The sequence below is a fragment of the Scophthalmus maximus genome, chromosome 11, assembly GCF_022379125.1.
Source record: "Scophthalmus maximus strain ysfricsl-2021 chromosome 11, ASM2237912v1, whole genome shotgun sequence".
In the NCBI taxonomy this organism is placed as follows: domain Eukaryota; kingdom Metazoa; phylum Chordata; class Actinopteri; order Pleuronectiformes; family Scophthalmidae; genus Scophthalmus; species Scophthalmus maximus.
The window spans coordinates 8,287,145-8,299,976 of record NC_061525.1 but is presented as its reverse complement, the minus strand read 5'-3'; the positions used below and the strand labels follow the sequence as shown (position 1 = coordinate 8,299,976).

Here is a 12,832-nt window from a genome sequence, read left to right as displayed (position 1 = left end):
GCTTCTATCAGTTTTACAATATCACTCAGCATAAACAAAAATGATGCAGAAACAATAATAATATTTTATTAAACATGCCCGTGATTCCCTAGGTTTTAGTTATGGGGGTATTGATAATAATTATAGCTGACTTGATCGTGATTGTTTATTACATTTCTTTTTAAATGTTGATGGAGAGGCGTGTGTGTGTGCAGGAGATGGGATGCACAGACGGACTTGCATCAGTTATAATGCGTTCAAATATATATGTATATTCTCCTCGTTTGCCCTTATGATTTTGAAATATCATCAATTCACCGTCACTGAACGCCGAGTCGAGGTGAGCCGCGGCTGATTGGCTCCGAGAAGGAATAAGTGGCATTCTCGCGGTCCACTCGCGCGCCGTCTCCAAGGGGCCGCGGACTCCGCCCCTGCGCGTCAGCGGCGTGGAAACAACACGCATGGTCCGCGGACGAGGACGAGGCAGCGGGACTCCGAGGTACGCGGCTGGGCCAACGTGTGAAAACACGATGCCTTCTACACCAGGACGGACGCAGCCGGAACCGGGCGGCGGCGGCGGCGACAGCGGCAGGTACGTACGGTGAAGGGGAGGTGGACCGGGACGCGCGCGGCGTCCCTAATCATGACCTGCTCGCATGTCCCTTCACGCTTCCCGCGCGGTCCTAGCGCCGCCTCGAAGGCATGACCGCGTCACTCAATCATACAAGTTGATCGCAGGCTGCGGACGCCGACGCCGCTCCGGTCCGGTCGACGAGGCCGAGCCGAGCCGAGCCGAGCCGAGCCTCTGTACAAGGGAGCGCCGGCCATCTGCCGAGGGTTAATTCATTCAGACATCCGCGGTTCGGTGCTTAGAAAAAACCCAAAAAGAACCCCTGCCATGCAGCTGAATGACGGTGGCCCGGACACGCAGCGAGGGGGTTAACGTGCGCAATATTTCAATTTGCTCATCTCTGTGCTTCACTTCAGCAGCAGGATGCTGGTTCAAAAAAAGGGAGAAGCCTGCAGAGGACTCCACCATGCAGGGAGTCCCTGCCCGTGACCGCGCGCCTGTCCGATCGTGTGTGGTCGGCGGTTCGGTGCGCTGACGGAGGAAGCCTCCTCGGTGCGGTAGATTGCTGCGCGGAGCGGAGATCAGCGAGTCGCGGCGCGTTGCGTTGCGTTTTCTCCCTCGCGAGTGCAGTCGATGCAGCGCTGCGGTTGCTGTGTTCAGTACACCTCGTCGTTTATTAATAAGAGAGATCGTGTGCATGCGACACCTCGTCTTGTGCAGCGGCGGCGGTATTCAAATGACCTCACGGTGTCAAGTTTGTTGCAGCGTCACCACTGTGTGGTGGTGGTGATGATGATGATGATGATGATGATCTGAACTGAAGGCCGTGGGGGTCACTTTCGACTGATGATAGTTTGCAGGTCAAGACTTGCGGGGGCCAATTTATTCCCCCCCATGTTGTAACTTGACATTGAAATGCTGGATCAGTCAATTCCTGTCCAGCTGTCAATTTGTTAAGCTGTCTGTATATGATATAGTTTCTGCATTGGATAGCATTTGCCATAATCGATTTTTTTCCCTGCAGTCTGCCCTGCCAAGTGACAAATGCAGATTAAGAAAATAGACTCTTGGAGGCTATTGGGTGCAGTTTTTGTTCTCGGGTCAGCAGCTTGTTTTATGGCTAGTTCAGTACGACCCAACTGGTCCACAATCAACTCATGGTATATGGAGAGATATGCAACAGAGATATATGTTTTATAGTTTGGCACAAGCCTCCAAACCGCGGCATATTCTGCAGTACTCAAATACTCAAACAGAGGACGTTGGAGGAAGCTTAAATTGTTGCAGGAGAGAAAATAAACAAAAGTGTAGACGGCGCACAACCCAAATATTAGTTATTGTTCCATGCATGTGTAGTTTTTATTTTCTAATATTTATTGTTATGGGTGTGATTTTATGTTTTATTTATTCTGGTGACCAGTCAAATTTGTTGCATTGAATCTCTGCTGTTTTCCTCCATTGTGGTTATTTTGCCAAAACTTGTCCAATTACATTCAGTCTTAGATACCACATACTAGTGTTAGATACTAAAAAGGCTGTCGGTTTTTAGGGGATTCATCCTTTTAAGTTTGGTTTGTTATATCTCTTAGCTGTTTCAGAGGATGGCCCTAAAAAGTTTCAATAATCAGCCTGTGGAAGAAGAAGAAGAAGAAGTTCTTGCGCTGTTACAGGAGCTATGCATGGCCACCGCAGCGGCTAGAATGTGTTGTCTGTGGTAGAGAACCAATGCGAAGGAAACCTCCAGCAGCAGAATGGCCTCAGTGGTCTGAGATGTGTCCTCAGGGTAGTAACCTGAGCCCACCTGTGTGACATGCCTGCACAGAGACCTCACCCTCTCTTCTGTCTTTGTCGAGTTTTAACTAGTCTTGTGTCCACACTCTTTAACTCTGCCTCTCAGAGATCTCCAACATTATACCGACTTGAGGCCGCGTGGCCTCTGTTGTAGCGACACATGAAAGAATGTCCTCACATTCATATGGTAATCTGTCGTCTTTTTGTACAATCCGTGACTTTGTTCCTCATGCGTGCACACAAATGTACAAGCAAACACAGATGATTTCTTGAAATGCGCATAATTTAACCCTCATAAATGGTCTTTGTGAATTATTCATGTCCGTCCTACTTGCACATAACTCTTCATTCACTTGCAGAGCTGTGCAAAGTAAATACTGGAGACAGTCTAGTGTTTTGCCTGAATAACAAACTGAGCTTAGTGTGATGGCACTAACACAGACCATTCATGCCAATACAAACTCACTAATAACTACTGTATCGCTAGAGTTCTTTTGAATTTTGAAAAAACAGTGTTATTTATTGTTAATGCTATAATGACTGTTTCTGCATGACGTTTGACTTCTGTAACTCCTGTTAGATTAGTTTTGAAATCACTTGCACCCCAGTGTTGGAGTACTTAGTCTTACCACATGTCTTTTTTTTTTTTAAAGTAAGCAAAAAATCTGAGAGAGAGGGGGAAGGGGGATGGTGTTGTGGAAATATTAAGTACCAATGTTAGACCACAACCACAAAGCTGGAAATATTTAGCAAACTTGTGTCATTCTGCTAAGTGGCTGATCATAGGTATTACAGTGAACGTATTGAACTGAGCTAAAGCCTCAGGGGCGTGCACACATCTCCAGTTGTGGAAGGAAAATACCATCTTGAGCTGCTTTCTGACATGCACTGAAGTCGGCCATTGTCATGAATTTTTCCGGAGGGGCTGTTCGATGGGAACACACGTCTGTAAATGTCCTAAACCTTAACCGTAACATTTCTGAAAAAATGTCCAAGTGAGACACAGCGACAGATGAAGATAAATCTTTCGAGTCGCTGATTAGGCGTCAAATATTTGCTGGTTTGACCCCTACGCATACAAGGATTCTCTCCCTCTCTGATTTGTATCATTGAAAAAGACGACAACAGCTGACTATTTTGGGTTGTTTTGGCTGTTGACCACACATCCCCTCGGTCCCTACGTCGGGAGGGGAGATGCATGTTCGACTGGGCCATCGATTGACCTGGCCAGTCTAAAACGTTCCACTTTCCCCCCCCGATCAAGTCCTTTGTTGTGTTGGCAGCGGTTTCTGGGTCATTGTCTTGCTGCCTGAATAAGTTCCTCCCCATTTGGCCGAGAAAATGTTTCTGCAGACTTCTGAATTCATTCAGCTGCTACCATCCTGAATTACACAATCAGTAAAGATTAGCAAGCCCATTCCAGAAGCAGCCACGAGAGCCCGAGCCATGACGCCACCTCCACTGGGTTTCACGCATTAGCGCTAGTATTTGTTGGATCCTGCGCAGATCCTTTCGTTCTCTGTACTTTGGGTATTCCCATCCCTTTTGTAGGGGTTAATCATGTTCAGTCCATAAAACGTTGTTCCAGAACTTTTGCGGCTCATGTTGTACTTCCATGCCAATTTAAATGTAGCCTCCCGATTCCTACTGCAGATCAGTAGGTTTGCATCTTGTGATATGGCCTCTATCTGCTCTTTGAATCTGTTTTCAGACATGAACGTTTTCCTTTCTCATACGACAAACGAAAGCAGGAAATTGTCAGCGTCGGGCGCGTTCACACCAAGAGGAACATTTGCGGAACATTCTGTGGCGTCTGGGTCGAGCGTGCAGGAGGACGACAATTCCGCTGTGGAAAGCTGTTTTTGTTTGCTGTCATCACACTTGCTCACTGTGAATCTTACAGATATTTTCCTGCTGTATCCTCAATTGGGCTCACAATTTTACCAGGGGGGTGGCAGGAAAGGTCACGGAAAATGTCCAGAGCAGCATACAGCCCCTCAGAAAGGTTCAGGAAAATGTCCAGAGCAGCATACAGCCCCTCAGAAAGGTTCAGGAAAATGGCTGGACTTCAGTACATGTGAAGAAGCAGCGCGAGTCTTCTTTGAACGTTGCATTGCGTTACCTCCAGCCCCGCCCTGAGGAGAGTGGTGGTCAGGTCACTGTTTCCGTCATCAAGTGCTGCTGGTGTCCTTGGCCGACCTGTACGATGTCTGTTGCTCAGCACACAAGTAGTTTCTTTCTATTTCTGCACAGTCCTACTTGTTGTATTGGCCATGCCCTTGATATTTTTGCAATGGCTCTGATCAATTTTTCCCTCCATTCCACAGCGTCAGAATGGCTTGTTTGACAGCTCTCTGATCTTCATGTTGGTTTATTCTTTTTTTTTTTAACAACAAACGCTGTCTTCACAGGTGAAACACAAAGCTGAAACCAGGAGTAGACATTCAGAGTTTTTAATGTTTAAACAGTGGATCTGAAAGGAAACACCTTTTAAAAAAAGACCTGTCAGTCACTCCTAGGATTTTTCTAAATCCTTAGTTATAGCCTGTAGCGGGGGCCTTTTTGAAATTCTTGGCTTGACTTTCAAGCATTGAGAAGACACATTGCTTTCCCATGAGTTATTAAGAGCCCAAATTAACATTCACATCAAAGTCAAAAACTCTGGTTTGTAGCTGGGGCTTGCACCTTAAAAACAAGTTAACCCCACAAAACAAGCCAGCTCACCTGCACTGACGTGTATTGACTCCAGCTTCAAAGCCTCCTTTGAGGTTGTGGTATCCTGGGAAAAGTGATTTCTGAAAATACTACGTTCCACTTACCACGGGCAGCTATTCCAAAGCGAGAGGCCAATTTGTTTAACCAAATGTGTTGGTCTTTGTCAAAGCAATTTATCACATCTGGATGTAAATACCAGGAAATAAAAGCTGAAATCCTGAAGTCTAGTGTCGTGTTCATCTTTTGATCTTCAGTGTAGAGGAGAGGGATTGGATAAATGGAGACTGTGAAAGTGGCCTTCTCCCGTACAAATCTCGTAATGGAACAACATTGTGTACAGTGCTGATGTTGCAGCTATGGGTGGTCCTTTCTGTAAACTCTGAATGCAGCCTGCACAGGCTGATTGCCAGAATTGTCCTGCTAGAATAATTAGCCTTTACTACACAAAACAGATTACTGGTATCAGAATGAGACAGACATTCATATGCAATAGTTTATATTTTCCAGTTATTTTTCCAGAATATGTAAATCAGATAATTGTATTTAAAGTCTTTTTACTAAATCAACTAAATCCACCAGCGTTTGTTCTCTCTCCAGCTCAAGCTGATGGATGAAGGACGACTTCTGTTCACATCCATGTTGTATTGACTTTCAGACAAGGGCTCGGTTTTCCCTTGTTCCCGCTGACGGGACATCTGTCTCCATTAGAGAGTTAGTATTGATGCGTTGCTGTATCGCGCCGTCTTCTGCCATCTTTGGACAGTTGAAAAGAGGAATTCCATTGTTCTCCACAATCTGCCACATGATCCACATCTGCGAGAGCTGTTTTGTTCTGGTCCAAGTGCTGTTAAACTGTTAAACCCTTTTTGGACATATCACATGAATTTAAAAATAAACCCAAAAACCTTTGCATAATTTTTCTCACTTAATACCGAATGCAGAAGACTGGAATTTGCCACATTTACCAGCATCTAAAAAAAAAAAGAAAAAGGGAGGTCATGATGAATTCATCATGTGCTAACAGTCAGCATAATCTGTAAGCATCTAGATGCTTTGCCAAGATTTGATCCCACATCCCCTCTGGCAGAGCTGCTCTTCAGAGTGACTATGATGCACTCCATTTGACTTGGGAAAAACTTTCTTTTCCACTAACCCTAGAAAGCAAGGTACGTATCTCAGCCTGACTTTCATGCATAGGGAAGACATTTCACATGAAATGGATCTGTTCCATTTACAGTTGGCTACTATTGGATACCTCGCTTTGGAGTGTGTGTACTCTATATGCAGACTAGTGGATGAAATCTCGTAGCACCCTTACTGGCTCTCCACAATGGCCATGGGGTTTGGAAAGACATGACAGATGAGCATTAAAGGGCCTCATCAAAGCTCTGTTCCTCCTATTTCTGAGCTGTGAGCAGGAATGTTAGATTGGCTGTCAGCATCGCACATCATTACGATCATTAACTTTACATGGCTGATGTTTTTTTGGATGAATAATAAATACTAAGTGCACTAAACTGCCAAGGCTATGAGTCACCTTGGGGAGGCTGGAGTTCAGATATGTCCACACTAATATGTCTCAGTTTTAAAACATATTGCTTTTTTGTAACTGGTCAAAATATGTCTAAATGTGAATGATGCAATGGGCCTAAATAAAAAGCCAGGTGCAATGTCAATTCAATGTAAATTGACAGAAAATTAACTGTATAATATATATATATATATATATATATATATATATATATATGTATATATTATACAGGTTTATGCAGGTAAAATGCCAAAATTTGTGAAGATCTAGTGTTTTTACTTTTGATTTGGACAGAACAATTAAGTCTGGAAACATCGCCCACGAGGTCTTAGAAATTGTGATGACATGTTGCAACTTATTGAGTTAAGAAATAATTTTATTAATCAATGAGAAATGATTGGTAGTTTCAGAATTTATTGAAATGCATGTTAAAGCATTAAATAAATGTTCATTCTTATATAACCAGATCCGTGTGTAGTTGACCCCCTACCCAGCAGCTTTTTAAGTACAGACCACTACACGTTGATATTCTCAAGCATCTTTTAATAACTAATGTTTGAGAGCCAGCTATGTGGCATAGATTCTGTCCTGACCAATCCACTCCAGTATCTTCTCCGCATTCTAAATGATTTCCCTCTCTATACCGGTGTCTTTGATGTTGACTCTTGAGAGGCATCTCACTGCAGGAGACCACTGGGTCCTCCACTAATGATCTGTACCCGGTCTAGGGTTCCTGCTCTTATGTCTTGCATAACACTTGCTTTATTTCTTTGATCAGTTGTACATGGTGTTCTTTTTTTCAGTACAATAGATCATTGTGGTTATATCCATAGATGGGCATGGGGATAGCGTGTGATTGTGATTCAGGAGACCTTCAAGAAGATTAAGACTTGAACCCTTTTGGAAATAGATTCTATTTTGACCAGGCTTTGTGTGCAGTCTTGAGAATTACGTTTGAATCGACAAACAACATACAGTTATTGAATCTACATCCTGATGCCCAATTGTGAGTAATACTCATTCCCTGTCTGTCGATTGAGGGTTTCGCTGGTGTGAGACGAAAGAGCATCTTGGCTTTGTACTGGACTTGGCATTTTCATGCTGTGGTGCACATTATCAGGCATTACATTACCATGGTCAGTCACAGTCACGCTTAGCTCTGTATGTCTTTGTTTTGATCTGCAGTGGTGTTGACTGTACCCCATTAGTGTGTCCTTTACAGTGGAATACAAAGGAGGCTTTTACATTAGAGCTACGTCCTCTTGAATGATGTGTCGTCCTGTGGTCCATTTGGAATTGCTATGCAAAAGCATTGTGTTGTCAATTATTGACTGACGTTTATGTAAAAAAAAAAAAAAAATGGGGCGATGCTTGCATCAATGTTGGGCTCCTGTGTCTTGAGAATGCACCCTCTTGACTTTTTCCCCGCATTTTGGGATGTTTACAGTCTCAGAGCAAAGAGGTAGGACTTTGTGAGCTTTCTCCATGCAGTAAACCAAAATGGCAAGTTTGGATTTATTGTGTAGTTATGCAGCAAAATGATCAATATTGGAATATTCAATCACTTTGACACTTAAAACTCAGTTCGGTTGAAATCAATCATCTTGAGACTACTGTAGCACTGAATACACAGCCTGTTCAAGGCGGGAATGATGCACCTGTATTCCCCCTTGCCATTTTGTATTAAAGGTACCTACACAGAATGGATGGCGCGTCAATTTTCCGCCTTTTGTCGCTGGCGGAGGTTGTCACAGAGACGAGTGAATGGCTGTGTAAAGAGAGCTGGAATGGTGGCTATTACACGTGACAGCTCTAGACATGGAACACTGGCATGCTAAACACACACACACCACCGATTTGCCGATTTATTTAGTTCACTTTAGACAAACGACACTGGTGGTGAACGATTCAGCCGTTTTACTGGTAGGGGCTAGAACACGCATACAAACACAGAGTGGAAGTAAGAACCTATTCAACCTTTTTGGAAAAACTGAAATTTTTTTAACATAACTGCTATTGAGGCTTCCCGGGGGAACTTGAGCAAGGGCAGAACTTCAAATCTTTTCAATGTGTAATTTTTCGGATAATCTCATAAAAAAAGTTTTCACTGAAATGGTTTTAAAATATCGTTTGCACTCCAATTTCTGCTGCAAAAGAAGAATATTGTTTTTCTTTATTTTTTTCCGAAGGCAGTATTGTTAATATAAGTCAAATACAAACAATATTATGAGATGTAACCCCCCCCCCCCCCCCAAAAAAAAATAATATTTGAGGTCGTTGCCGTTTTGGTGACGTGTCACCTTCAGTGAACTTACTGTAGATCCTGGCAATCGGAGGTCTGTCAGTCTCCTGGCTTCAGCTGTCCTTTCTCCTGAAGGTGATTGGCAGTGATTGCAGTTGGTTGTGACACGTGGTTGTGACACTGCATCAGCAGTCTGAAGTGTGGCTGTGGATCCGTAACCAAAGTCTCGCTTGCCAAATTGCTCCTGCGGCATTGAATGGCATGTCGATGTATTGGATGTCCGACTTAATCAGATCCTCAATTGAGTGTGGACAGCACTGGGGATAATAGCCTGTGTGGTTTGGGTGATGAGAAAGCAGAGTTTGTTTAGCTGAGCTCCAAACAAGCAATCTGCATTTCTAAAATGCCTGTGGCGAGCGCAGACGTGGATTCAGCATTAGTCTGCATTCACTGATAGAGACACATTTATTGCGCTGCTGCCTGGGCCTAGATTTTTTTTTTGGCGAGGACAAGAGCAGATAAGCAGATGTCATGAAACAAAACGAACATAAAGTTAGATATTCATTAATTTTAAATGTTAGATAAGAGAATACTTCAGTAGTTGCTTTAAATGAATGTTTGGTTTGGAGTTCCTTCTATCAAAACACGCCGTCCGGGAACTACCTCCTTCTTTTTTTTTTGTTGCTTTATAAGCAGTTTGTCAGTCTAATGCTCCCTTCGACATCTTGTATCAAAGTCTTTTGTTGTCAGTGGATCACATCCCAACAAATTGCTTTGCTAATTGAAAAGCAGAAATTGGCAGACACTTTGAATTTGTAGCAAATGTGGCACAAATACACTCAAAAGAAAAAAATCTTTTATTCTCATAGATTTACCTGTGGGAAATCCAGCTCAGTGATAAGATAGGCGTTCAGATTATTATGTCTGGGTCCCTCAGCAGACCGGACATTCCTGTCTTTACTGCGAAACCCCAGTGGTTTAATTTAATATCGGGGTCACAACCTTGGCAGGACAGAGGAAGCCCGTCTGACCGCAGTGCTGAGTGCCTTTTTATTTTGGTCATAGTCATCACAAAGTCTAGACATGGCAATTCACTTCCATCTCTGGACTCCTTTTCAGAGAGGCTTTGCTCAGTGCTCTCGCTGTTCCCCCCCTGTGTGGTTGTCGGGGTGTGTGTACAGCCTCGCACAGCTCGGGGTGTGTTTTCCTGTTCGCTGTGCATGCACAGCTGCCTCTGGAGCACATGATGCGGGCTGCAGTCGAGCAGACACCTCCGTGCCCTCGCTCCTCTCTCCCCCGGTTTCCTTCTGCCGGTTCCATCGTCTCTAAATGAAACGGGCGCTGCCGCTGTCACTGCTGACGTGATAGCCGCACGACATCACCGGTGCTATGACAACAGCAAAGCCCAGCCTCTCTCGTTCACAGGTCCATTTTTGGCTGCCGCTTGATTCTCCAAACTATGCACTGCAACACATTAAGACGCTTGCTGCAAATGTAAAATTTGCTAAATAGTTTTCCAGGATTCTGGAATTACAATTTCTATTCCTTTTTATCCACAGAGTAAAGAGATGGAAGCAAGAGTATTTTCTGTCTAAGACAAAAATGAGGTAAAGTTTACATTTAAGCTTACAAGAGCTCAATATGACTTGTATGCTTAAGCTCAACCTTTTCTTTTTCATATACTACAATAAAAAATGCTGCAGCATTAATTGTAAACATTGTGCTTTTCATCGGGGAGTGGACGGGCAATTACAGAGGAGACAAGGGAGGGGAACACACATTCCTCGTGGCAGAAGGTTTGCAGTTTAGGGGGGTGGAATTGTAGAAAGGAGGGAGGGAGGCAGGGAGCGAAGAGTGTGAAAGAGTCAGGAGGAGGAGGGGAGATTTACAAACAGTCACACCCCCCTCCCTCAGTTCTTCAACTCATCCTTGCATACAGGAGTCAGTCTGCCTCGGACGGAAGAAGTATCAATCGTTCCCTCGTGTGGAGCTTTAAATTGACCCTGCACTGATGTCTGGGATTTCTCTTGGCTACAGAGGGAGGGGAAAGGGCAGAAGTGACACTTCCTAGGAGTGCACAGTAGGTAAGTCATTGCATTTGCTCCTGTTTTTTTTTTCTGCTTCTTTACACCAGTGTTAGGCTGTGAGTTAGCAGACAGAAGAGACAAATGGCTCTCCAGCCTCCGATCTCCCACTTTCAAAAAGAGGTGTTAAATAACACCAGTTTTAGTCTCTCTCTCACACACACACACACACACACACACACACACACACACACACACACACACTGAGTCAATGTGTAGCTGCAATCATATGTTTCAGTGTACTTCAGAGTGTAGGGAAATTTGTCATATGCAACCAAAGCTCTTGTAAGTCATGGTGTGTCTTTTTGGAGTTTTTTCTTTTCAGGATTTATCATCCCTGCATGTTGTTTTTGTCATTTGGTTACATGCACATGCTCCCATCTTGAAAATCCAATGTATTTCTGTGTGTGCTGTAATTGAATGCTGGGGTCTCCGCAGCCTGTGTTTAGGGTGGGGCTGCCACCTCATGTTTGTACCTGTAGCACGCCTGTGTAGGGAGCCACTTTACCTACAACTGCCTTTTGTATTGCTCTCCACTCAGTGCCAGACGCAGGACAATGCAGCTTGTGTCCGTGTCATTGTAATAACAAAGCAGCGGCGGTGGTGCTAGCGGTTTTGTGATGCCAAGCCAGGGATATGATGAATTGCAAATGCGAGAGATGGTCAAAGTCAAGGAGAATTCCCAGGGTGCATCCTGGGGGGAGGGAGGGGGAGGCGGGGGGGGGGGGGGGGGGGGGGGGGGGGGTTGCAGGAGGACTTTATGATGTGTGAGTTCATTTAAAAATCCCAGCTTTGTGTTTGAAAGGCCATTGTGTGACTCCTGCGGTGGGGAGAGGGGTGAGAAGTGGTCATCTGGTGTCATAGTTATGGAAATGTATTGACCGTTCGAGGCTTAGTGGGACAGGAGGTCAGGCTGCAGCTCTCAGACGTGTAAGTCGTGACAAGGCCCCCGTTATGACTGCAGGGAAGCAAGTTTGTCAAAAACACAAACTCTGAATTCTTTGAAAAATAACTTGAACACGTGTGAACACTTGCAGTGTCAATTGTCCTTGTCCTCAATCTTAATTTGACCGAACAGTTTTGTTTTTTTTTGTTCTCTTGAGATAAACAATAACCGTGGACAATGATCGGTTTGCATTATCTTGTGTCACAAGGCACCGAGTACGATGGGACACCGGTAGATTTGCAGGCCAGCAGATTGTATCAGAGATTATGTGGTCTTTGCTTCTGCAACACACAGATGATCTCCGTTATTGGGACGAATAATGGAACATCTTATCTTTCAGCTACTTAACCTATTATAAAATTTAGACTATGTATAGCAAAATTCAGCATGATGGCACATTTTCTAGTTGCTCTGTTACATACGACAAAATTCCAACTACTGCACTCTTCTGCATTTTTGTTCTGACTTTTATTCATACTCATTTTCAGCTGTAACATTTGCTGCGTTGCCAACAACTTCTGCAGTAGTCCTGTACAGAAGTATGGAACTTTATTTGTTCTACACTTAACTTGTGCATCCCCATGTTTTTATGTTTAAAGTTGTTTTGAAGGATGAAAATGTGTTCCCACTTGAATGCACAGCCCCCTCTGAACACGAAGCGCTTGCAGGAGTTTCAGCTGCCAATGCTTTTCTTTATTCACGATCAGACTTTAATTTTACACTTTTTTTTTTTTGGTCCGCCTTGTAGTGGAAGTAAGAAAAAATGATGTATTTGTAACATGCTGACGTGTATTTGTTAAGAGGAGAAGAGAAAGACGAGGGTATGGACAGCTGTTTCCCGCAGTCAAACTGTCTTGAGTTCAGTTCTTACTTCTTGATTTATCTTCTGTCATTTGATAGTTTAAAAGAAAGCGTCTTGAAACATGACGAGCTGGAGATGGAAGATACTGCAATAAATCACGTGATCATCACG

At 43.9% G+C, this 12,832-nt stretch overlaps 1 protein-coding gene across 3 annotated transcripts in view; it reads left to right on the top strand.

Moving 5' to 3' along the window:
* The first annotated feature begins 47 nt into the window (after positions 1-47).
* The window catches only part of tiam1b (TIAM Rac1 associated GEF 1b), a 42,581-nt gene continuing 29,796 nt past the window's right edge, over positions 48-12,832 (top strand). For 2 of the 3 annotated variants that reach the window (XM_035621662.2, XM_035621659.2), the window contains exon 1: positions 48-571. The gene's annotated coding sequence lies outside the window, so the exon portion shown is untranslated. Of the gene's footprint in view, positions 572-10,774; positions 10,914-12,832 lie in introns of those variants that run through there. The other variant, XM_035621661.2, reaches the window with a different exon arrangement.